Source organism: Rhinolophus ferrumequinum, chromosome 4, assembly GCF_004115265.2.
Source record: "Rhinolophus ferrumequinum isolate MPI-CBG mRhiFer1 chromosome 4, mRhiFer1_v1.p, whole genome shotgun sequence".
Classification (NCBI taxonomy): Eukaryota; Metazoa; Chordata; class Mammalia; order Chiroptera; family Rhinolophidae; genus Rhinolophus; species Rhinolophus ferrumequinum.
In genome coordinates this window covers 60,272,888-60,300,750 of record NC_046287.1, presented here as the reverse complement: position 1 = coordinate 60,300,750, position 27,863 = coordinate 60,272,888, and the positions used below count along the sequence as shown (strand labels likewise).

General features: G+C 33.6%; 1 pseudogene; it reads right to left on the bottom strand.

Annotated features, from left to right (window-relative positions):
- Positions 1–17,598: 17,598 nt before the first annotated feature.
- On the bottom strand, positions 17,599–18,556 carry LOC117021571 (centrin-3-like; annotated as a pseudogene).
- Positions 18,557–27,863: the final 9,307 nt, after the last annotated feature.

Genomic DNA, 27,863 nt, shown 5'->3' with positions numbered 1-27,863 from the left:
CTCCACAGCCTCTCCAACACTTGTTACTATTTGTCTTGTTGATGATAGCCATTCTGACTGGGGTGAAGTGATATCTCATTGTGGTTTTTATTTGCATTTCTCTGATGATTAGTGATGTTGGGCATTTTTTCACATATTTATTTGCCATTTGTATGTCCTCTTTGGAGGAATGTCTCTTCAGGTCCTCTGCCCATTTTTCAATTCAGTTGTTTATTTTTTTGTTATTGAGTTGTATGAGTTCCTTGTATATTTTGAATATTAGCCCCTTATTGGAGGCACTATTTGCAAAAATCTTCTCCCATTCAGTTCGTTTCCTTTTTATTTTGTCGATGGTTTCTTTTGCTGTGCAGAAGCTTTTAAGTTTGATATAGTCCCATTCATTTCCTTTAGCTTTTACTTCCTTTGCCTTTGGAATCAAATTCATAAAAAGCTCTTTGAACCCAAGGTCCATAAGTTTAGTACCTATGTTTTCTTCTATGAAGTTTATTGTTTCAGGTCTTATGCTTAAGTCTTTGATCCATTTTGAATTAATTTTGGTACATGGTGACAGATAGCAGTCCAGTTTCATTCTTTTGCACGTGGCTTTCCAATTCTGCCAGCACCATTTATTGAAGAGGCTGTCTTTTCTCCATTGTATGTTTTTTGCTTCTTTGTCAAAAATTATCTGTCCATATTTATGAGGTTTTATTTCTGAGTTCTCGATTCTATTCCATTGGTCTACATGTCTGTTTTTCTGCCAATACCATGCTGTTTTGATTATTGTAGCCCTGTAGTATAAGCTAAAGTCAGGGAGTGTGATACCTCCAGAATTGTTCTTTTTTCTTAAGATTGCTTTGGCTATTCTGGGTCTTTTGTGGTTCCAAACAAATGTGATGATTTTTTGTTCTATTTCTTTAAAAACTGCCATTGGGATTTTGATAGGGATTGCATTTAATCTGTATTTTGCTTTGGTTAATATGGCCATTTTAACTATGTTGATTCTTCCAATCCATGAGCACAGAATGTATTTACATTTCTTTGTGTCTTCAATTTCTTTTAAAAATGTCTTACAGATTTCAGTATATAGGTCTTTTACATCCTTGGTTAAGTTTATTCCTAGGTATTTTATTCTTTTTGCTACAATTGCAAATGGAATTTTTTTTAAATTTCTTTCTCTGAGATTTCATTGTTAGTATATAGGAATGCAATGGACTTTTTTACGTTGATTTTGTAGCCAGCAACTTTACTGTATTCATTGATTATTTCTAATAGCTTTTTGATGGAGTCTTTAGGGTTTTCTATATATAACATCATGTCATCTTCAAAGAGTGACAATTTAACTTCTTCATTCCCAGTTTGGATGCCTTTTATTTCTTTCTCTTGCCTGATTGCTCTGGCGAGGACTTCCAACTCTATGTTGAAAAGCAGAGGTAATAGGGGACAGCCCTGTCGTGTTCCTGAACGTAGAGCAAAGAGCTTCAGTTTTTCATCGTTAATTATGAGATTAGCTGAGGGTTTGTCATATGTCGCTTTTATTATGTTAAGGTATTTTCCTTCTATACCTATTTTATTAAGTATTTTAATCATAAATGGATGTTGTATCTTGTCAAATGCTTTTTCTGCATCAATGGATATAATCATATGATTTTTGTCCTTTATTTTGTTTATGTGATGTATCACATTGATGGATTTGTGTACGTTGAACCAGACTTGTACCCCTGGGATGAACCCCACTTGGTCGTGATGAGTAATCTTTTTAATGCATTGTTGCATTCGATTTGCTAGAATTTTGTTTAGGATTTTTGCATCTGTATTCATCAGAGACATCTGTCTCTAGTTCTCTTTTTTTGTGTTGTCCTTACCAGGTTTTGGTATCAGGGTAATGATGGCCTCATAAAATGAGTTAGGGAGTACTGTCTCTTCTTCAATTTTTTTGGAAGAGTTTGAGCAGGATTGGTATTAGATCCTCTTTGAAGGTTTGGTAAAATTCACTAGTGAAGCCATCTGGTCCCGGGCTTTTGCTTTTGGGAAGGTTTTGGATGACTGTTTCAATTTTGTTACTGGTGATCGGTCTGTTTAGATTTTCCAGTTCTTCATGGTTCCGCCTAGAAAGGCTATATGTTTCTAAGAACTTGTCTATTTCTTCCAGGTTATTAAATTTGGTGGCATATAATCCTTCATAGTATTCTTGGATGATCCTTTGAATTTCTGTGGTGTCCGTGATAACTTCCCCTTTTTCATTTCTGATTTTGTTTATTAGCGTCTTCTCTCTTTTTATCTTAGTGAGCCTAGCCAAGGGTTTTTCAATTTTGTTAATTTGTTCAAAGAACCAGCTCGTTGTCACATTAATTTTTTCTATTGCCTTTTTGTTCTCTATTTCATTTAGTTCTGCTCTGACTTTTATTATTCCCTTTCTTCTGCGGACCTTGCGTTTCATTTGTTCTTCTTTTTCTAGTTCTTTAAGGTGTAACATGAGGTTATTTATTTGGGATTTTTCTTGTTTCTTGAGATAGGCCTGTAATGATATAAATTTCCCTCCTAAAACTGTTTTTGCTGCATCTCCAAATTTGTTGTAGGATGTATTTTCATTCTCATTTGTTCCTATGTATCTTTTGATCTCTCTTCTAATTTCTTCTTTGACCCAGTCATTCTTTAAAAGTGTGTTGTTTAATCTCCATGTAGTTGTGGTTTTTCCTGCTTTCTTTTTGCAGTTGATATCCAATTTCAAAGCCTTGTGATCAGAGAATATGCTTGGCATGATTTCAATCTTCTTAAATTTGCTGAGGTTAGTTTTATGTCCCAGTATATGGTCTATCTGTGAGAATGTTCCATGTACACTAGAAAAAAAAATGTATAGTCTGATATTTTAGGATGAAGTGCTCTATATATGTCAGTTATGTCCATTTCAATGTGTCATTTAGGGCTGCTATATCTTTTTTTATTTTCTGTTTGGATGATCTATCCATAGCTGTCAATGACGTATTTAGATCCCCTAGTATAAGTGTGTTTTGGTCAATTTCTCCTTTTAGTTCTGTGAGTAGTTGCTTGTTATATTTCAGTGTTCCCTGATTGGGGGCATAAATATTGATGACTGTTATGTCTTTTTGTTGTTTATTCCCTTTTACCATTATGAAATGTCCATCTTTGTCTCTTGTTACCTTTTTCACCCTGAAGTCTGTTTCATCTGATACCAATATAGTTACACCTGATTTTCTCTGGATGCCATTTGCTTGGAGTGTCAATTTCCACCCTTTCACTTTGAGTCTATGTTTGTCCTTGTAGCTGAGATGCGTCTCTTGAAGACAGCATATGGTTGAGTTTAGTTTTTTGATCCAATCTGCTACTCTGTGCCTTTTTATTGGTGAGTTCAGTCCATTTACATTTAGGGTGATTATTGATATGTGAGGATTTCCTATCATTCTATCTTTATTTTTTTGCTAAGACTGTATCTCATTGTTTCTTTGCCTTTTTGTTGTTTTCTATTATTTCTGTGTGGTGGTATTCTATGATGTTTCCCTTTGTTTCTTCTTTTCTTACAGTATATATTTCAGTTCTGGATTTTTTTTTGAGTGGTTACCCTTACGTTTATGTAAAAGAAAGTTTGATATTTAGGGTATTCCACTTTCTTCAGCATGCCTACTTTCTCTATTCCCATATTCCGGTTCAGACCTTTACTCTCCCCCTTTTTATGTTTTGGTTGCCACAAATTGTCCCTGTTGATGGTGGTCAAATAGCCTCCTTAGTATTTCTTGTAGTGCAGGTTGTGTATTAGAAAATTCCCTCAGCTTCTGTATGTCTGGAACGGTCTTTATTCCTCCTTCATATCTAAAGGATGCCTTTGCTGGGTATATTATTCTCGGCTCATAATTTTCTCTTTGAATAGTTTGAATATTTGGTTCCATTCCCTCCTGGCTTGTAGAGTTTCTGCTGAGAAATCTGATGATAATCTAATGGGCTTTCCTTTGTAGGTTACTGTCTTCTTTTCCCTGGCTGCCTTGGGGATTCTTTCTTTGTCATTGATTTTTGGCAGCTTCAATACAATGTGCCTTGGAGAAGGCCTGTTGGGGTTGAGGTAATTAGGTGTTCTATTTGCTTCTTGGATTCGAGGATCCAGTTCTTTCCACAAGTTTGGGGAGTTCTCATCGACTATTTGTTTGAATATACTCTCTGTTCCCTTCTCTCTTTCTTCTCCTTCTGGTATGCCAATTATTCTTATATTGCTCCTTCTGATGGAGTTGGAAAGTTTTTGTAGAGTTCTTTCATTTCTTATAAGTCTCAAGTCTCTTTCTTCTTCCATCCGTGTAATTTCCAGGTTTCTATCTTCGATGTCACTGATTCTTTCCTCCATGTGGTCAACTCTACTACCTAAGCTGGGTATTTCATTCTTAATTTCTTCTATTGAGTTCTTAATCTCCAGAAATTCTATTTGTTTCTTTTTTAAAATTTCAATCTCTTTGGTCAAATGTTCATGTTATTCTTTGATTGTTTTCTGAGTTCATTAAACTGCCTTTCTGTGTTTTCTTGCATCTTGTTGAATTCTTTTTCAGAACTGCAATCTTGAATTCTCTGTCATTTAAGTCACATATTTCCATATCTTTAAGTTCATTTTCTGGAGACTTTTCACTTTCTTTCTGAGCTGTGTTGTTGCCTTGGTTATTCGTGGCAATTACTGATTTATTATTTCTCTTTCTAGACATCTACAGGAGTGGGTTCTGCAACAGGTTGATAGAAAGACGTCTTTCTTTTGATTTCCAGTACGTGTTTGTAGAATGTTTTATTTTCTCTCTGACTGCAGCCTTTTTTTTCTCTGTCACACTGTAGTGTTATGTATTCTCTGCACTCTTCCAGCTTCTCACACAATGGGGGGATTCCCTGGAAGGTGGGCTTCTCTTCTGTTAACAGTTTGCCTGGTTCATATGGCACTGTGTCCCTGTGGGGATGTGGAGAGCTTTTGAAGTTCCCAAGGTCTTCCTGCACCGGATTCAGAGCTCGTGTGTTTCAGCAGTTCTGTTTACTCCTGCAGGGATCAACTCAGATAGGTTGGGGCAGAGATGGGGTGAATTGTGAGAATTGGCTCAGAGCAATGGCAGCAACCACCACCACTGCCCGTTCTGCTTCCACAGCTCCCTCCCCTTTGCCAGAACTTGTCGGACTGTGAGTCCGAGTCTGTGGATCACAGTTCTCAGAACTGCAAATATTCTGTTCTTTTGATCTGACACTGCTACTGTTCTGCTTCTAGCACTGGGCAGGTGGGGGCGGTGCGTGCTCTGGGAAGGTAGGGAGTGGGCGGCTAGGCTCAGTGCCTAAGGCTTCCGTTCTCTGCTTGGCAGTGAGGGCTTAAACCACCATTTTCATCCTTCTTCCCTCAGTCTTTTCTCCGAGATCTCTGCCGTAAGCGTTGGGTTCAGCCGTGTTATGTGGTGCCCCCTCAGCCCTGTGGTCCATAAGCAGAGCCCTAGCAGTCCGAGTTCTTCCCTCTCCCGCAGCTGCGGTAGTTCTGGGATGCAGCGAGCTCGGAGCATTGAGCTAAGTCCGCGTCCTGCGCCCACGCGGCTCCGTCTCTGCACTTCTCCCTTCTTACCTCCCCTGCTCGCACAATTTGCCCACCTTTAGGTGAATTCAGAAGTGAGACTCTACGTGTTTCCTGTCTGCTGTGCATGCAGTCCTTTTTGGAGTTACAGTTTTTCAATTTGTTGTAAATTCCAAGGGAGATTTCCAGAGGCTCACCTCATGTCGCCATTTTGATGATGTCTGGATGCCCAGAAATTTGTCATAGCTTTCCAAACCTCCATGTGAACATCCAGTTCTACAGTTTGTCCTTTAAATTTTATGGTTGGTTTACTGTTTGTCCTACTATTCTTTCCTGCCTCAGACAACCATGAAGTTAAAAAAAGAAAGTGTGTAATTGTTTTCAACAAATGACTTTAGGAACAGGCTTTTACACTGGGTGAGATCTGCTTTAGGGCAAATACAGTTGAGCCTAAAGTGGGTCTTCTGAGAACCACAAAGTAGGTCAAATCATGACATTTCTCTGGAAATGAGATTTTTGAAGATGCTCCAGCTACATCTGGCTTTTGTCAGAGGTTTCCACTCTGCTAGTGTTTACTGCAAGTGCTGTCTATTCATTTTCAACTAATGGAAGAAGAGACTAGGGCAAATTCAAATCCCACAAATACTAATATTTTTTGCCAAGGTCAGTTGTTTTTCTTGAATAAATACTCCTAGAACAACAAGCCTTTGGTTAATTTTTAGTGATCTGAAGAAGCTGAGTCTAACAATTTTTCCAGTTCTCCTCTTGGATTTATGTAGGAGAGAATTTTTGATGGTTCTCACCCTGATTTTCACTAATGTCACTTTATTGTATAAATTTTATATAACATGTATTGGTAATATTTTAATATAATATGTTTTCTAATTTTTTTTGTTATTTCTCCATTGGCCCATGGGACATTCAGAAGTGTGCCTATTTGGGCTTTTTCTAGAGATCTTTTAGTTACAGATTTTTAATTGAATTTCACCAAGTTCAAATCATGCATCTGACTCCAGTGTTTCTCTATATATTAATGAGTTGTTTTATATAGTGTTCTATAGATGCCAATTAGGATAATTTGTATTCAAAACTCTGTTTCTCACATCTTTTTTCTTGTAGGGAATTTGTAGTTTATGTCTGTCATCATAGCATCCTCTTGTGGGGCATATTTCAGATTTGTTTTGTCTCTTAATTTTTAAGTGCTATGTCGTTAATTCTTCTATTTTTTATTTTTATCTTTTATTTTTATTAAAGTTTATTGGGGTGACAATGGTTAGTAAACTTACATAGGTTTCAGGTATACAATTCTGTAATACATCACCTACATATCACATTTTGTGTTCATGACCCAGAGTCAGTTCTTCCATCACCATATATTTGATCCCTTTAATCCTCCTCTACCATCCCCCTCCCTGCTCTATTGTCTGTGTCTATGAGTTTTTGTTTCTTTATTTGTTTGTCTTGTTCTTTTGTTGTTTTCAGTTTTATATCCCACTGAAAACATTATTAATTCTTACATCAGTAATATACGATAAGTTTGGCAAACTTTTGCTATTTACTTTCAAATACTGGTTTTTCTAGAAGTTTGTGGGAAAATTATAATAACAGATTTCTTTCTGAGGATTTGGAAGAACATCGGGCAGAAACTCTACCCAAACTCATCTTTCTATCTCCTTTATGATAACAGAACCCTTAATCTCCTGGCAAAAAGGTGAAGAGGTTTGTGGCCTGAGGGCACTGGGGAAACCTACTACATTTGGGAGAAGGAAGGGAGAATAAGGTGTAATTCTCAAGGGAATGTAAAGAATACTTGCCAGGCCCAGTGTTACACATTTAATTCCGAATTATTTGGTCTCAGACTGTTTACTAAATCTCGTCTTCTGAGTCTGTGGGCTTCTTGAACTTCTTCAGTGTTTCCCGGCATAAACAGCACTACTGTCTCCCAAGCTCACAGACTCTCTTCCTTTAAAATCAGAGATATTTCTTGAAATTGGTTTGTCTTGAAAAGGAATTGTGAATTTGCTAGCATAGATGTCTGCCTTTGTGGACAGAGTCCACTGACTCACTCTGTAAACATCCACAGAGTCACTTCCTATTCCTGGATGCTGTTATTATAACTCAGTCTGTGTTGTGTTCAATCTCTTATTCCCGGAGCTGCTGCATCATTCACTAGCTCTGTCTCTCAGGGTTTTTTTGTTTCTTTCCTCATTTAGAATAATAAATTCTGAAGAATATTTTAATTTCTTAAATGGATAGAGTCTTTTTGACATACATTTATGTATTTCTGATTTATTAAGTCATCTTTATTTGCTTTGTTTTAGGTTACTTATATCATTACAATTGATGAAAAACCATACACTCTGCATCTCACAAAACGGTAACATGATTTTCCCTTATAGCTTAGACTTTATTTTTCAAATGTTTTTGTTACTATTTAAATATAAGAATGAAGTTTAACATAGACTGTTTAATAAATCAATTTACAGTGTAGGATTTGTTAGGTCTTGAATGTTAGATCTATGAGAATGTTGCATTTTGATTATCCAACTTTTTATTTTCAAATTAAGAAATAAGCTACATATTTGTAAATCTTCAATTTAGTGTAAAGCGACTGAACCCAGGAAATGTGATATATGTTAAATATGCCTGATGGGACTCAAACATAGTTATACATTAAATGGTTATTGGTGGGAAATTCAACTAGTGGCAAACATCTTATGACTGTGTTAATTATATATGTATTTATTTTTAACAACTGTATAGGGTACACTATATATATCATAAAACTCAGTCAAGTCTATAATTAAACAATTTTTATAACTATGAAGTATTGCAACCATGAACCATAAATCAATTTTAGAACATTTCATTCCCCACATAAGCTCCTTCATGCCATTTCACATTTAATCCATGTTTCCTACCACCACTCCAGGCAACAATCTACTTTTTGTCTCCTAATTTGTATTTTTTCAACATTTCATCTAAATGGAATCAAACAGCCTCCTCTCTGTCTGCCTCTTTGAAAACATGTTTAACAAATATGTTTTGTCCCCCTGCATCTTTGTAGTTGAACAAGACTGAAGAAAATTATCCTCATTTAATTCATGACTGTTCTCACCTATTTCATGACTATTAAATTCATTTTGGTCTTTAATGTCTACAACTCAATTAACATTTCTTTGATAAGATTATCAATGATCTTCATGTTTCTGAATGCCAGTTATTTTTCAGTCTTCAGTTTTCTTGACCAATTGACAGCATTTTGTAGAGCTGATTAGTGTCTCCTCCATAAAACAGTTTCTTCATTTGGTTTCCAGAATACCACAGACTCCCTATTTAACTCTTACCATTTTTCTTACTCTTCCTCAGTTTTTCTGTTTGTTTATTTTTCATATTCTTACTAATCTCTCCAATCTCAGAGAACTCCATGCTGCTATTCTTGAATCTTGTTTTTGTTTCCAGCTATATTCAATCACCTGGTTATTTCATCTAGTCCCTTGGCTTTAAATACAATTTATGTATTGATTATTCCGAAACTTAACATCTCTACTTTATTCCCCTTCAGTGAACACCATAGTTATTTATCTGACTACTTATTTGATAACCAAGTGTTTAGTAAGATTCTCATACTTAACATATCCAAAATGTACTTCAGATCCTCCCAAAATTTATCCTTTCTAAAATCATCTCAGTAAATGACAACCCTCTTTTTCCAATTTCTCAGAACAAAATCCTTGGAGTTATCCTTGATATCTTTCTTTCTTTCGTTTTCCCCCCACATTCAGTGGATTATTACCTTTCATGAGTTCTGTCTTCAAAGTATACCCAGAATTGGACCTCCACCACTGCTACTGTCCTAGTTCAAGCTACTATCATGTCTTACCTGGATGACCAGTAGCCTCACTGGGTTCTCTGTTTCTGCAAATCATTCTCAACACAGCGTTCAGTCTGATTCCATTAAAATATTAGCCTGATCCTGTCATTTGCTGCTCAAAATCTTCCAGTGGTGTCTCATCTCTGTGACACCATCTCTTACTGTCTCTTGTCTTCAATCCACACTGTACTTTAGGCATATTGCCCCCTAACTGTTCTTTGTATACATAAAGTATATTTTTGCCCCAGGGTCTTTGCATTTTCTCCTAACTCTGTCTGTAATAACATTCTTGTGCAAATCCATGGACTTGTTTTCAAGTTTTTAATCATCTAATGTATCATAATATCTGTGAGCTTTCCATGCACATTTTGCAACAAACCTCCCTCACCCAGGCCTTTTTTATAATCACCTAAAATGCTAGCAGTATGTATACCTCACTATCCTGAAGACCAACGATTTTGTCTTTTGTTTACTGCTGTCTCCCAGTGCCTAGAAGAGGATCTGTCAGATAGTAGGCACTCAGTAAATATTTGTTGAATGAAGACATAAAAAAAAAAAAAAAAAAAAAAAAAAAAAAAAGACATATGCAGGCATACACACAGATGTCTGCTGCAGAGGATTTGTAGTCTATTTCAGTGTTTAGAAAGCCTCAACTCTCCGATATACCAGTTCTATGAATTTAAACTGTTATACCAAACTAAAATTACTCTAATTAAAGCATATTATTATATGATTCTTACCGATTTCACATTTATTTTTATTCAAATGTTTATATTCATATAAATTTTCTATTTTTTTACTTAGGTCATTCTTATCCCAGAATTTTTTGGTTTATACATTCAAAGAAACTGGATCTTTGCATCCTGATTCTTCATATTTTAAGGTAATACTCGGATGTCTTAGACATCTATTATCAATTTTTTTATGGCAGTGGAAGTATCATTACCATTGAGATATGTTTGTTTCATAATTTCAGTTTAATATAAATGTTTTATTCCAATTAATTGACATGTTATATGGTTGATTGTTGTACATAGAAATAAGATGAAACCCAGGCCAAGATAATGTTCACGGGCACCTAGGTGGTACAAAGTAAGGAGAGTTGCCAAAAACCTTTTTTCCCCTGAAAATATGCATTAATTCATGATACACAATCTTATTTTAAACTCTTTTAACATTTTGAGTCATCAACAATGTTTGACAATACATATTTTATTCATAAATAATTTATTTATTTGCATTTCTATACTATTTTTCAGAGGCATTGTCATTACCAAGGATATTTTGCAGATTTTCCTAATTCAGTTGCAACACTCAGCATATGTTCTGGGCTCAGGTAATAGGATCTTAGACGATATTTATGTGTAGAAAACTTAGGATGTGCTTTAATATGAAATTTAGTGGCTAGCAGACACAAATCTGGGAAGGTGTAAGGGGAATCCAAATCTGATGGCTCTTGCTTTATGATGGCCTTATTAGTTTTATATTAACGTTAGTAGCTGGACTTTAGCTGGACTATTCAAATGAAATCACTCCAGGGAATCCCGATTAGAGGTATTTTAGATGATGTATTACAGAGTTGTACACTTGAATCCTATGTAACTTTACTAACCATTGTCACCCCAATAAACTTTATTTTTTAAAAAAAGAGAGATTCAGTGGGCAAATATGGGGACAGAAAGAATCACTTTCTTAGCTAAGCTATAGGCACTAATAAACAAAACAACCTGCTAGATAATGATGGATGCAAAAGCAAACCTAAAGCCTTTTCTACAAGATAACTTCACTCCTTCCCTTCAAAAGTCAGTTAAATTAATTTGAAGAAAAAGAGAAAAAAAAAAGAAACTGCAGAAGAAAACAAAGTTTCCATAAAGGAAACTTGAGAACATTTCCCCATATGTTATAGTTGCGTTACCTATCAGTTATCTCACATAGTTATGGAAAAGGACATTAATTTGTTATTAAACAGGCACATATTGTATGCTTACAGTTGAGGTGCACACAGTATCAGATATAAAACAAATTAAAAAGGTCCCTCAGAGGACTTGAATATACATTTCTCAAAAGAGGATGTACAGATGGCCAACAAGCAAATGTAAAGATGCTCAACATCACTAATCATCAAGGAAATACAAATCAAAAACACAGTGAGATATCACTTCACAACTGTCAGAATGGCTATCATTAAAAAAATCAACAACTATGTAACAAAAGCTAGTGAGGATGTCGAGAAAAGGCAACCCTCATACACTGTTGGTGGGATTGCAAATTGGTGCATCCTCTATGGAAAACAGTATGGAGATTCCTCAAAAAATTAAACATAGAGCTACCATACGAGACAGCAATTCTGTTTCTGGGTATTTATCCAAAAAAAAAAGACACTGATTTGAAAAAAATACATGTACCCCTAGGTTAATTTTAGCATTACTTACAATAGCCAAGATATGGAAGCAACCTATGTGTCCACCGATAGATGAATGGATAAAGAAGATGTGACATATATGTGTAATATATGTATAAAATGTATATAATATAAACATATATTATGGTATTATATATATATACACATATAATATATAATATAAACATACATTATATATACATATATATGTGTGTGTGTATATGTGTGTGTGTGTGTGTGTGTGTGTGTGTATATATATATCCCAGCAATAAAAAAGGAATGAAATCTTGTTTTTTGTGACAACATGGATGAACCTAGAGGGTATTGTGCTAAGTGAAATAAGTTAGAGAAAGACAAATACTGTATGTTTTCACTTATATTTGGAATTAGAAAAAAAAAGAAACAGACTATAGATATTGATTATTGTGAAAGGAGAGGTAGGTGAGGGGAGGGGTGAAAAAAAGTTCCCTCAGATGTAAAGGACAGAGATCAGTGATTGTCATCATTAATAATGGCAAGAGGAAGGTAGTATGTTTATCAGAGGAAAACAAGTCCAGAACAGGTAAGACATTCTCTAACTTCTTTTTGGTTTTGGTTGCCTGATTTCCAAAATTTACTCATGTCAACCCAGAAAATTGGCATTCTGTGAATGTGGTTTTCATAGATGTAAACCTTTTTCAATATCCACTCGATAGTTATGCTTTTCCTTATTCTAACCTCTGTAAGAACAGGAACTTTATTCTTGGAATTCTCAACAAATATCTTGTTTCCCAGCAAATACTTGACCTTAACTAAAGTATCTTGAATGAATGTGACTACTATACAGAAAACACAAAAATATTTTTCAATATATTTGGTTCTTTAATATAGGAGAAAAACTAAGGCAGATGTGGTAACTCGTTTACTAATGGTGAACTAAAAATATAGTAAAAGAAAGTGGATTCAAAACATATTTCTTACTATGATTTATCATTTCTTACAACATTTTAGATTATAGCTATGATGGAATCATTTACAGGATTTTGATATCATTGCTTTCTTAATATTCAGTGGATTCCTTCAGTTTGAAAATATCACTTATGGAATTGAACCATTGGAATCTTCAGCACGATTTGAGCACATAATTTATCAAGTGAAAAATGACAATCCAGGTATACCAGTGTTAGCAGAAAATTACAGCAGTATTCGGCAGAATGACCAGCCCTATAAAGTTTATTTAAGCTCTCAGGTAACTGCAATAGTTCTGATGTTATGACATATTATGAAATTATTTCTGTAGAATTTTTTTAATTGTGAAAAGGAACTGTTTAGTTGAGTAAGAATGTTAAATGCAGTATCTTTTTTCTATACCTTTAAATAAAACATCCATAATCCACCTAAAGTATATGGAAAATCACACATTAATTTATTGCAAGCTTATTGTTTTATGATATGTTATGTAACATTTCTTATTTCAAATAAAAATGTACGTTATTAAATAAAATTTAGAAATGCAAGAATAATAGAGTCACTGTTAGTTATCACTGATAGTTACCACTATTACCCTGGTAAAATACTTTTAATATTTTATTATATAATACTACCTGAACATATCTTTCTAAAACATAATCATTTGTGTATATTAAACTCTCTTAATTTACCTATAGGCTAGAAATAGAATTTTGGTTGACACGTGCTTTTCTTTCATCACTTTGAATATTTCAACTCACTATCTGCTGGCTTCCATGGTCTCTGATGAAAAATCAGTTATTGTTAAACTTACTAAGGATTTCTTGTACATGGTTGAGTCCCTTCTGTCTTTCAACATTCTCTCTTTGTCTTTGCCTTATAACAGTTTTCTTATGATGTGACTTTGAACGGATCTTGTTGAGTTGATCCTACTTGGAGTTCATAGAGCTTTCTGGATGTTTAAATTAATGTTTTTCACCTTTTGAGAAATTTTTGGCCATTAATTCTTTAAATATTCTTTCTACCCTTTTATCTATTTCCTTGCTTTCTGGTACTCCCATTAAGAATATGTTGGTATATTTGATAATAACCCACAGATTTATTAGTTTCTCTTCATTTTTCACCATTCTTTTTCTCTCTTCCTCAGACTGTATGATCTCAATTTATCTATCAACAATTTCCCTGATTCTTTCATCTCTCTGCTCAAATTGGAGGATTTTTGTTCTATTTCTGTGAAAAATGCCATTGGGATTTTGATGGGCATTTCATTAAATCTGTAGATGGTTTTAGGTAATATGCATTTTGTTCTTTTTGTTGCAATTGTAAATAGGATTGTTTTCTCCCTTTTTCTTTCTGATATTTGTTCTTAGTTTATAGAAACACAACAGATTTTTGCAAATTGATTTTGTATCCTGTGACCCTACTGTATTTATTTATTGTTTCTAATAGTTGTTCGTTTCGTTTTTTGTGGAGTTTATAGGGTTTTCTCTATATAAAATCATTTCATCTGTTAATAGTGACAGTTTTAATTTTCCTTCCCAAGTTAGATCCCTTTTCCTTCTTTTTCTTGCCTAATTGCTCTGGCTAGGACTCCCAATACTATGTTGAATGACAGTGGTGAGAGTGGGCATCCCTGTCTTGTTCCTGATCTTAGTAGGAAAGGTTTCAGTTTTTCACCATTCAGTATGATACCATGTTTCCCCGAAAATAAGACCTAACCGGAAAATAAGCACTACCGTGTTTTCCCAAAAATAAGACCTGGTCTTATATTAATTTTTGCTCCATTAGGGCTTATTTTCAAGGGATGTCTTATTTTTTCATGTACAGCAATCTACATTTATTCAAATACAGTCATGTCATCTTCTGGAACATCGTCATAACGTACTAAATGTGTCTGTCTGGCTGACATCTTAACGGGGGCTTATTTTGCGGGTAGGTCTTATTTTTGGGGAAACATGGTAGCATGATTTTTCAGGATGCTCGTAATATAAAATAAGCCCTAATGCGTCTTTTGGAGCAAAAATTAATATAAGACCTAGTCTTATTTTCGGGGAAATACGGTAGGGCTTATTTTATATTACGAGCATCCTGAAAAATCATGCTAGGGCTTATTTTCCAGTTACGTCTTATTTTCGGGGAAACACGGTATTAGGTGAGGGTTTGTCATATATAGCCTTTATTGTGTCGAGATACTTTCCTATATACTAATTTAATTGAGTGTTTCTATCATAAATGGATATAATATCTTCTGAAATGCTTTTCCTGCATTTATTGATCTGATCATATTATTTTTATCTTTTATTTTGTTAATGTGGTATATCACATTGATTGATTTGCATATGTTGAACCATATTCGTGCCTCTGGAATGAAACCCACTTGATTGTGATGTAGTATATTTTTAATGTATCATTGTATTTGATTTGCTAATATTTTGTTTAGGATTTTTGCATCTGTGTTCATCAGAGATATTGGTCTTTTTTGTGTTGTTCTTGCCAGGTTTTGGTATCAGGGTAATGTTGGCCTTATAAAATGAGTTACAAAATACTCCTTCTTCCTCAGTTTTTGGGAGGAGGTTGAGAAGGATTGGTATTAAATCTTCTTTAAATACACAAACACACTCACACACACACACACACACACACACAGGGTGAAAAAAATGTACACAATTTAAGAGATGTTATCTATGTATTACTTTTCAAAGTTGAATTGAATTAAGGTAGTAATGTGTAGTATGGTGTTTGCTCAAAAGATGGCATTAATCAAATGAATGCTAGCGTCATTCATTGTATTACAATTTTAATACAATTTGTTTCCTTTCTTAAAATGTATATACTTTTTTGGCACCATATATATATGTGTGTGTGTATATGTATATATATATATATATATATATATATATATATATATATATATATGCACAGGATGTAAAGTACAGAATAGGGAATATAGTCAATGGTATTTTAACAGCTACATACGATGTCAGAGGTATAGTAGACTTAGGGGATCTTATCACTTTGTAAGGGGTATAAATGTCTAATCATTATGTTGTTTTGCATACCTGAAATCAATATAATAAATTAAATTAAATCTTCTTTGAATGTTTGGTAGAATTCGCCAGTGAAACTTCTGCTCCTGGACTTCTGTTTTTTGGGAGGGTTTTGATTACTGTTTCAATTTCCTTACTAGTGATTGGTCTCTTTCGGTTTTTCAATCCTTCATGAAGATTTTTCCATTTCTTCTAGGTTATCCAATTTGGTGGTGTATAACCTTTCATAGTATTCTTTTGTAATCCTTTGTATTTTTGTGGTGTTCATTGTAATGTCTCTTCTTTCATTTCTGATGTTATTTATTTGAGTCTTCTCTCTTTTTCCTTGGTGAAGCCAGCTAGAGATGTGTCAATTTTGTTTATGTTTTCAAATTGCCAGCTCTTCATTTTATTAATTTTTCTATTGTCTTTCTGTTCTCTATTTCATTTATTTCCACTCTGATTTTTATTATTTCCTTCATTCTACTAACTTGGGGCTTCATTTGTTTTTCTAGTTCATTAAGGTACAATGTTAGATTGTTTATTTGAGATTTTTCTTGTTTGTTGAGGAAGGCCTCTAATGCAGTAAACTTCCCTCTCATTACTGCTTTTGTTGAATCCCAAAATTTGGGTGTATTTTATTGTTATTTTTATTTATCTCAGTGTAAATTTTGATTTCTTCTTTTGTTTATTCTTTGACCCAATAGTTATTCAATATCATTTTGTTTAATCTTGACAAATTTGTGGTTTTTCCAGCTTTCTTCTTGTGGTTGATTTCCAGTTTCATACCTTTATGGTCAGAAAATATGCTGATATGATTTCAACATTCTAAAATTTATTGAAACTAGTTTTGTGTCCCAACATATGGTCTACCCTTTTGAGTGTTCCATGTGCACTTGGGGGAAAAAAAGTGTATTCTGTCATGTTGGGATGGAAAGTTCTAAGTACCCATTAAGTTCATTTGATCTAATGTATCACTCAAGACCACTATTTCCTGGCGGATTTTCTGTCTGGATGATCTACCCATTGCTGTTAGTGGGGTATTTAAGTTTCCTTCTAAATTGTATTTTTGCCAGTTTTCTGTTTAATAATTGCTTTATATATTTTGGTGCTCTCAGATTGAAGATTTTATATATATATATATATATATATATATATATATATATATATATATATATATATATATATATAATATGATGTAAAATATGATATAAATGATGTATCATATATATATATATGATGTCTTCTTGATGAATTGTCCCCTTTATCATTATAAAATGTCCATCTTTGTCTCATGGTACCTATTTGTTTTAAAATATCTTTTGTCTGATATAAGTACTGTTACATTTGCCTTTTTCTAATGCCAGTTGCTTGGTGTATCCTCTTCCTCCCCTTCACCTTCACTTTGAGCCCATGTTTGTCTTTGAAGCTAAGATGGTTGAAAGCAACACATAGTTGAATCTTGTTTTTTTTTTTTTTTAGCACTAATAAAATAAACATTTTATTAATGAGAATTTGAGAAACATGTGCACCAAAACAAAAGTGATTACTAATGCTTAATAAAAATACCTTCAAAGAATGTGTACCACATGTTTCCATTTTTTAAGCTTTATATATATAAAAACTGTATTATAAATACAAAGCTGTGAACTATTAGATTGCTAACAGTATTGTTCATACAAAAAACTTAACAGTACTAAAATATGAATACATAAGATGCTTATTTTTGGTCTTTTTGGAAAGATGAACAAAGTTGTCGGTTTTTTTTTAACATGCCTCCAAGCACAAAATAGAATATAAGATGATAACTGCAACATTTTTAGCTTATCATTATAATTCTTTAAATGTCACTAGTCATAATAGCAATGAGCTCCTCTTGATTTTTTTCTTTATCACCATTTTGAGCAAATTCATCTCTCATAGCCTGAAGTTCTTCATCACTCATTTTTTCACCCAATTCTCTGGCAACACGTTGCAAATTCCTCAAGCTATTTTACCTGAATCGTCATCATCAAATAGTTTAAATGCCTCAATATTTCTTTATGTGGATCTCTGTGGAATATCCAGTCTGTCACAACTTCATTAAAATATTCAAAGGTTATTTTCCCTGTGGATTCTCTGTCATAATCTTTAAGAATCTTCAGTACATCAGCTTTTTTTACATTAAATCCCAAGGCTCTTATGCCACCTTTAATTCACGATAATCTATTTCTTCAACTTTGTCTGTGTCCAATAGTTCAAAAGCATCTTTAATTTCTTTTTTCTGTTCTTCAGAGAGTTCTCTTCTTTATTTCCTCTTTGTTTTGCCTACTACAAGTTCATTTCATGAAGCAGGGTCCCAGGAGAAGAGCAAGGAGGTGTTTTGTGTTATTTCCAAAATTTTTAGTAAGTATGTCAGGAGCTGAGGTGTGGGCCGTACACCAGGACGGAGGACGTGTGGGTCTTGTTTTTTTAATCTATCCTGCTGCTCTGTGTCTTTTAATTGGTGAGTTCAATCCATTTACATTTAGGGTGACTATTGATATATGAGGACTTCCTGTAACCATTTTATCTTTTGTTTTCTGGTTACTCTGTGTCTCCATTGTTTCTCTTCCCTTGAGTTTTTGTCTGCTACATTAGTATGATAGTTTTCTACTTTTTTTTTTCTTCTCTATTTCCTTTGTTGTTTTTTTAATATTTTGTGTCTCAGCTTTGGATTTTTGTTTTGTGGTGACCATTAGGTTTTTGTAAAATATCTCATAAATAGAATAGCCTTTTTTTTTCTGATTGCCTCTTATCTTTACTCACCTTATACCCATTGTCCTTTTCCTTCTCCTATTTTATGTTTTATTTTCACAAATTATCCCTCTTTACCTTGTGTTCATTGCCAAATTGCGATAGTAAAGAGAGAGAATGACAGCAATACATATATAGAATGTAGGCATACTTTATTTCCCTATGGAAATAAAAGGAAACTTATTTAAACCTAGGCTCTACCCATTTAGTCCAGTTTGTTTGTTTATTTGTTTTAACCTAGGCTATTTTATGACAGACCCAAGCTTTGTACCCTCATTACTCTTATATTTAGTGATCAATACACTTAGATTAAGGAAGACATTTTGGTTTCTTTTACATTTCTATATTTGAAATTGCATTTTAATATGTTAAAATATAGCTCATATAAAAATTACCATTAAAATGCTAAATAATGATGTAATAAATTGATTTATAGCTGACTGCTGGCACAATCAAGAACTATTACATCATATCAAATGGCCTATGCCCTGAGCTACAGAACTATTTCTGATATTTCACATTCTGTTTTTCCCGTGATTAATATTACAAGTCATACTATTTACCTGAATTTCTGTGTAGACTGTGAGTTCTCAAACGTTTCCTATATTTTTCTGCTGAATGAATAGAAGATTTCTATTGTAGCACAGTTGGTGTTACCATAGTCTTAGGAGGGACAGTCCATAAAGAATGTTCAAGTGTTTTCTAGTAATGTAGATTTGTCATGAGATGAAGACAACTGAATGTGTATATTTATATTCACTTTGTTTTTCATTCAGTATTAACAAAGAGTACCTAGACTCCTACATTACTGTAGCAAGCTCACTGTACTCTTTTAAACCAGAAATATATTTTCAAGTGAAATTTTTTGATTTGCAATTAATTTTTATATGTAAGTCTTATGAAGGTTTTCTATGAATTCTTTTTGCCTTCATTACATGTCAGTCTTTGTGCTTAACAAATTCAATATGTCTTAACATTTGATCAATCCCCCTGTTTTTTCCCCCAGAAAAACACTCTTTCAAAACTATTACCCCAATATCTAGAAATGCACATTATCGTGGAAAATGCTTTGGTAAGTCAAACTTTCCCCTCCTGCCTTGCCTCTCTCTCTCCTTCCTTTCCTTCCTCCCTCCTTCCCTCCATCTTTTCTCTCCTTCCTTCCCTCCCTCTCCCTTTCTCTCTCTCTCTTGCTCTTTCTTTCTTTAAACTTAATGAGAGTTTTTCCTTAATTTTAAAGCCATGGTTGAATTTTTATTATTTCCAAATAAAGATACTTTGTTTTAGGTGTTAATTATTACTAAAAGCCTAAACTTGCCTAGAATGCCCTACATTATCTAGCCCACTCTGCATCCCCAGCTCAGCCCAGTATCTCTTTGACCCCATTTCCTGACAGCCTTGTCTTGCCCTTCCTTTCATTTACTCTAGCCTCTCTGGTCAAATGTTGTCTTTGACCACACCGGTATTTACCATCTTACAAATTCACTTAATATTTTTTTCCCAAATTTATTGAGGAATAATTATAAAATGTAATTGTATATATTTAAAGTGTACAATGTGATGATTTGATATACCGGGGTTTCAAAAAATGTATACAAGTGGACACTTTGCTCAAGTAATAGTTCGCTGTAATCAGAAGTGTCTGGATGCTGATGGTAACCACTTAGAGCACCTCTTATAATTGCATAAGTCAAACGTGACTTGTATTCATCTTTTGCTATTGGTATATATTATTACTATTTTAATACAGTTTTCCTTTATTAAAATGTGTAACATTTTTTGGCACCCTCTGTACATGTACATTGTGGATTGATTACCAAGATCAAGATGGTAAACATATCCATTTCCTCACATAGTTAACTTTCTTTGTGTGTGTGTGTGTGTGTGTGTGCGTGCGCGCGCGCGCGCACTCTCACATGTATGTTAAGAATACTTAAGATCTACTCTCAGCAACTTTCAAATATACGATACCATATAATCAACTCTAGTCACCATGTTGTACACTAAATCCTCAGAACTTATTCTTCATATAATTGAAAGTTTGTACCCTTTCACCCACTTCTTTTCATTTTCCCTTCACTCCAGCCACTGGCAACCACTATTCCAGTCTTTGTTTCTATAATATCATGTTTTGCTTTTTTTTCCACAAAGATTATACATATGTGTGATACCAATTTTTGTTGTTTTTCTCTGGTTTATATCACTTAGCATAATGACCTCCAAGTTCATCATGTTTTTGCAAATGGAAGGATTTCCTTCTTGTTTATGATGAAGAATATTCTATTGTGTGTGTATATAGCACATTTTCTTTGTCCATTCATTTGTTAATAACACATAGGTTGTTTATATACTCTGTTTCCCTGAGAATAAGACCTAGCTGGACAATCAGCTCGAATGTGTCTTTTGGAGCAAAAATTAATATAAGACCTGATATCATATCATATCATCATATCATATCATATCATACCATATTATAAAGACGCAGTCTTATATTATAGTAAACTAAGACCAGGTCTTATATTAATTTTTGCTCCAAAAGACACAGTAGAGCTGATTGTCCTGCTAGGTCTTATTTTCGGGGAAACGCAGTATCTAGGCTATTGTGAATAATGCTGCAATGAACATGGGAATGCTGATATCTATTTGAGATACTGATTTTATTTCCTTAAGATATATATGCAGGAGTGGGATGGCTGGATCATATGGTAATTCTATTTTTAATTTTTTTTAAATTAAAGTTTATTGGGATGGCAATGGTTAGTAAAGTTACATAGGTTTCAAATGTACAATTCTGTGATACATCATCTATATATCACATTGTGTGTTCACCACCCAGAGTCAGTTCAACTTCCATCACCATGTGTTTAACCCTGTTTACCCTCATCTATCATCCCCTCCCCCCTTACTCTCTGCTAACCACTAAACTACTGTCTGTGTCTATGAGTTTTTGTTTCTTTGTTTGTCTTGTCTTTCTGTTGCTTTCAGTTTTATATCCCACATATCAGTGAAATTATATAGTCTCGGCTTTTTCAGTCTGACTTATTTCCCTTAGCATAATATTCTCAAGATCCATCCATGTTGTTGCACATGACACTATTTCATATTTTCTTGTGGCAGAATAGTATTCCATTGTGTATATATACCACAACTTCTTTATCCAAACATCTATCAAAGGGCACTTTGGTTGTTTCCATGTCTTGGCCACATGAATAAAGCTGCAATAAATATTGGAGCACATATATCTTTATGGATAAATGTTTTCAAATTTTTGGGTAAAGACCCAGGAGAGGGTTTGCTGGGTCATATGGTAATTCTACTCTTAATATTTTGAGGAATCTCCACATTGCCTGACATAGGGGCTGCACTAATCTGCATTTCCCCCAACAGTGTATCAGGGGTCCTTTTTCTCCACAGCCTCTCCAACACTTGTTATTATTTGTGTTGTTAACGATAGCCATTCTAACTGGTGTGAGGCAATATCTCATTGTGGTTTTTATTTGCATTTCTCTAATGATTAGTGATTTTGAGCATTTTTTTTCATATGTCTATTGGCCATTTGTATGTCCTTTTTGGAGAAATGTCTATTGAGGTCATCTGCCCATTTTGAAATTGGATTATTTGTTTTTTTGTTGTTGAGTTGTACGAGTTCCTTATATATTTTGGATATTAGCTCCTTATTGGAGGCATTGTTTGCAAAAATCTTCTCCCATTTGGTTGGTTGCCTCTTTATTTTTCTGATGGTTTCTTTTGCCGTGCAGAAACTTTTTTAGTTTGATATAGTCCTATTCATTTATTTTAGCTTTTACTTCCATTGCCTTTGAAGTCAAATTCATAAAATGTTCTTTGAACCCAAGGTCCCTAAGTTTAGTACTTATTTTTTTTTCTACGCAGTTTATTGTTTCAGGTCTTATGTTAGGTCTTTGATCCATTTTGAGTTAATTTTGGTAAATGGTGACAGATTCCGTGTTTCCCTGAAAATAAGACCTAGCTGGACAATCAGCTCTAATGCGTCTTTTGGAGCAAAAATTGATATAAGACCCGGTATATTATATTGTATTGTATTAAAGTATATCATATCATATCATATATCATATATCATATATCATATCATATCATATCATGTCATATCATATCTGGTCTTATAGTAAAATAAGACCGGGTCTTATATTAATTTTTGCTCCAAAAGACACAGTAGAGCTGATTGTCCTGCTAGGTCTTATTTTCGGGGAAACACGGTAGCAGTCTAGTTTCATTCTTTGCACGTGGCTTTCCAATTCTCCTACCACCATTTATTTAAGAGGCTGTCTTTTCTCCATTGTATGTTTTTGGCTTCTTTGTCGAAAATTATCAGTTCATATTTATGTTGGTTATTTCTGGGTTCTCAATTCTAATCCATTGATCTGTGAGTCTTTTTTTCTGCCAATACCATACTATTTTGATTATTGTTGCCCTGTAGTACAAACTGAAGTCAGGTAGTGTGATACTTCCAGCATTGTGTTTTTTTGTTGTTGTTAGGTTTGCTTTGGGTATTTGGGGTCTTTTGTCGTTCCATACAAATCCGATAATTTTTTGTTTTATTTCTTTAAAAAATGCCATTGGAATTTTGGTGGGGGTTGCATTAAATCTGTATATTGCTTTGGGTAATATGGCCTTTTTAACTATGTTGATTCTTCCAATCTGTGAACATGGAATTTTTCCCATTATTTTGTGTCTTCTTCAATTTATTTTTATAATGTCTTATAGTTCTTTCACATCCTTTGTTAAGTTTATTCCTCAGTATTGTATTCTTTTTGTTGCAATTGCAAAAGGAATTTTTTTTATTTCTTTTCCTGAAGTTTCATTGTTAGTATATGGGAATGCAATGGACTTTTATACATTAATTTTGTAGCCCAGCAACTTTATTGTATTCAATTATTGTTTCTAAAAGCTTTTTGGTGGAGTCCTTAGGGTTTTCTATATATTGCATCATGTCATCTACAAAACGTGACAATTTAACTTCTTCATTCCCAATTAGGATGTCTTTATTTTTTCTCTTGCCTGATTGCTCTGGTTGGAACTACCAATACTATGTTGAAAAACAGAGGTGATAGGGGACAGCACTGTTGTGTTCCTGAAAATATAGCAAAGGGCTTCAGTTTTTCATTGTTGATTATGGTATTAGGTGAGTGTTTGTCACGTACATCTTTGACAGCTATGGATACATCACGCAAACAGAGAATAAATAAATAAATATCATCCCTAAATGACACATTACATGAAATGGACATAATTGACATTTATAGAGCACTTCATCCTAAAATATCAGACTACACATTCTTTTCTAGTGTACATGAAACATTCTCAAGGATACACCACATATTGGGACATAAAACTAGCCTCAGCAAATTTAAGAAGATTGAAATCATACCAAGCATATTCTCTCATCATAAGGCTTTGAAATTGGATATCGACTGCACAAAAAGCAGTAAAACCCACACATATGGAGAGATTGAAAAACATACTTTTAAAGAATGACTAGGTCAAAGAAGAAATAAGAGGAGAGATCAAAAGATACATAGAAACAAATGATAATGAAAATATATCCTACCAAAATTTTGGGAATGCAATGAAAACAGTTTTAAGAGGGAAATTTATTTAATTACAGGCCTGTCTCAAGATAGAAGAAAAATCCCAGAAAATAACCTCATGATACACCTTAAAGAACTAGAAAAAGAAGAACAAATGAAACCCAAAGTCAGCAGAAGAAAATGATGTATTTTGGTCCCTTACTATAATTGTTTTTGTCAATTTCTCCCTTTAGTCCTGTTAGTAGTTGCTTTCTATCTTTGTGTGCTCCCTCATTGGGGGCATACATATTGATGACTATTATGTCTTCTTGTTGTATAGTCCCCCTTATCATTATGTAATGTACATCTTTGTCTCTTGTTACCTTTTTTATCCTGAGGCCTCTTTCATCTGATATGAGTGTAGCTACACCTGCTTTTCTCTGAATACCATTTGCTTGGAATGTCAATTTCCACCCTTTCACTTTGAGTCTATATTTGTCTTTGTAGCTGACATGTGTCTTTTGAAGGCAGCATATGGTTGGGTTTAGTTTTTTGATCCAATCTCCTACTCTGTGTCTTTTTATTAGTGAATTCAGTCCATGTACGTTTAGGGTGATTATTGATATATGAGGATTTGCTATCATTCTATCTCTGGTTTTCTGGTCGGGCGGTGTCTCCATTGTTTCTTTGCCATTTTTGTTGCTGTCTGTTATTTCAGTGTGGTGGTATTCTATTAATTTCCCTCTGTTCCTTTTTTTATGTTATATATTTCAGTTCTGGAATTTTTTTTTTGAATGGTTACCATTAAGTTTATGTAAAAGAAAGTTTCATATTTAGGCTATTCCATTTTCTTCAGAATGCTTCCCTTCTCCATTCCCTTGTATTGGTTCAGACCTTTACTCACCTCCCCTTTTGTGTTTTTGTTGTCACAAACTATCCCTATGTAACCTGTGAGTTGATTTCTGCACTGAAGTAGAAAGTTGCCTTTTTCCTCTTTTTTCTTCTTTACCCTGTATGTTGCGTTTAAGTGTATAGTGTCTTATTTGGTATGGGGTTGCGATTTCCAGCTTCTGTCTCTCTGTTCGTAATACTACTTATAGTTTTGCATTCTTTTGCTTTTTTGTTTCAGGTCAGATAGCATCCTTCAGTATTTCTTGTAGTGCAGGTCGTGTGTTAGAAAATTCCCTCAGCTTCTGTATGTCTGTAAAGGTCTTTATTCCTCCTTCATATCTAAAGGATATCTTTGCTGGATATATTATTCTTGGCTCATAATTTCTGTCTTTCAATACTTTGAATATTTGAATCGACTCCCTCCTGGTTTGTAATACTTTGAATATTTGAATCGACTCCCTCCTGGTTTGTAGAGTTTCTGCTGAAAAATCTGATGATAATCCAATGGGCTTTCCTTTGTAGGTTACTGTCTTCTTTTCCCTGGCTGCCTTGAGAAGAGGAGTGCTAGGAGTCTGAATTCTTCCCTCTACCATGACTTCTGTATCCCAGGGATACAACAATCTCAGAGCTCCGGATTCCATTCGGCATCTTGTGGCCCATAACTCCCCACTTCCCCCTTTCCTTCCTGTTCTCCCAATTTGCCCAACTTAGATAATTTCAGTTACACGTCTCTTAGTCTTGCCTGTCTGCTGAGCAGGGAGTCCTTTGTGGAATTATAGATGTTCAATTTGTTGTGAATTCCAGGGGATATTTCAAGAGGCTTACCTCACTCTGCCATTTCTGTGATGTCATCTAATCATCATTTTCTAATTCATTTGTGTGTGGTGTGTCTGTATGCGTTTGTGTGTGCATGTGTATATTTGACTCTTGGGCAATTTATAATTATATTTGTAAGATTCAAGGTATTTGGGGATTTTCAAGTTATATTTCTGTTTTTCATATTTAGTTTTATTCCATATTAGTAAAAGAGCATGATCTGATTGGTGTATATTTTTGGAAATGTTTGTGACTTCTTTACGTCTCAGTATATGGTCAATCTTGTAAATGTTTCATATGCATTGGGAAATAATTTATTATATTCTGCCCTGGTTGAGTGCAGTGCTCTATAAATATTAATGAGTAAGACATTTTTAACTGTGTTGTTCTCAGTTTTTCCCCTTTTGTCCTATCAGTTACTAAGAGAGTTGTGTTAATATCTGGAATTACTATTGTGGGTTTCTTTATATTTTACTTTACTTTTTTATTAAAATTTATTGGGATGACAATGGTTAGTAAAATTATCAGATGGTAACAGGCAAGGGAGTGGTAGATGAGGTTAAACGGTGTCAAATATTTGGTGATAATGGGTTTCTTAAATTACCATATTAATTGTTTCAATTTTGTTTTCCATATTTTGATATGTGTTAGTTCCTATTAGTTAAGCATTGCTATATCTTCTTCCGTATATTCAGAGTGTTCTCCTTGTGAAATAAACCTTTGGAGCTAGTGATGTATTCCAAAGTGTGAAACCATTTAGTTCAAGAAATTTTACTTCTATTTAATGATCTTGAGTATTTACAGATTGTTATAAATAAGGATTTTTCTTATTTGTGTGTTTTATATTTCATAAATATAACACCTGCTAAATGTAGTGCCTTTGTATTAGAAGGAAAATATTTTATCTAGAAGATATTTAATTTTTAATTCATCCAACAGAAATATGCAATTAATTTTATATTACTTCTTTTATCAATATTTGTAAACAGTACAGCAATTTCAGTAACTGTGATTTCTAAGATTTGGTAGAATTACTTATTTTTCTATTTGTAAATTTGACAACTTTTATGGAAGTATTAAGCATTTTCCAAATATGACTCCAAAGACAGATGTATTAAGTAAACTCCCAAATAGGAGTCCACATCTTCTTAAGAATTTACCACTTACAGAGAGCAATTTCTTGCCTTCCTCCTCTCCTTTACATTATTTCATCTTATTCTTTATCAAAACTTTTTGAATCATTCAATCCACATAATTTTTATGTTACATCAATGTGATTTCTATCATTTTCTGTAGATATATTTGAGCATTTTGATTTTTTTATGTATCTTTATTTATTTGTTCTTTGTTATTTACTAAGCATGCAACTGGAAATATTATGATTCCCTCTGTGTCCAAGAAAATTTCTAGCTCAAGAAATCCTTTTATAATAAGGAAGAATCTATGAAGTTATTTTAGTACATTTTGATGATTTCAATTATTTCTGCTCAAGAATGTCTTTAAAATATACAAGAAACTATTTTGAGTGCCCAAGTATGATTTTTTAGTTGTTTGTTTCCTTTTATTATAAATGTTATCATCTTCATATTAGTATGCTTTAAATTGTTTGACAAGTTCTATGTTTTTCCTTCCTGATATCATCGTGATATATTCCCCATCCAAGAAAATTGCTATTACTCACATTTTTGAAAGAACTGTAAAAAAATTTGTTTTTCAGTATGATTATATGGGATCAGAAATGATGGCTGTAACACAGAAAATTATCCAAATTATTGGCCTTGTCAACACTGTAAGTTTTAAGTTTCTTACATTTATAATTTTATGAAAAGTCATTGAAAATTATTTCTATTCTATCATAACAAATTAATGACTTAAAGGCTTTTAATTAGTTTAATATCCAAAATAATCAACTGTACTTTTTCTTCATTTTTATTACTGATTTGATGTAACTATTTGTGTTACTTGAATAAATATAACATAAATCTTATTTCTAGATGTTTACTCAGTTCAAATTGACTGTGATACTGTCCTCCTTGGAACTGTGGTCAGATAAAAACCAAATTTCTACCAACGGAGATGC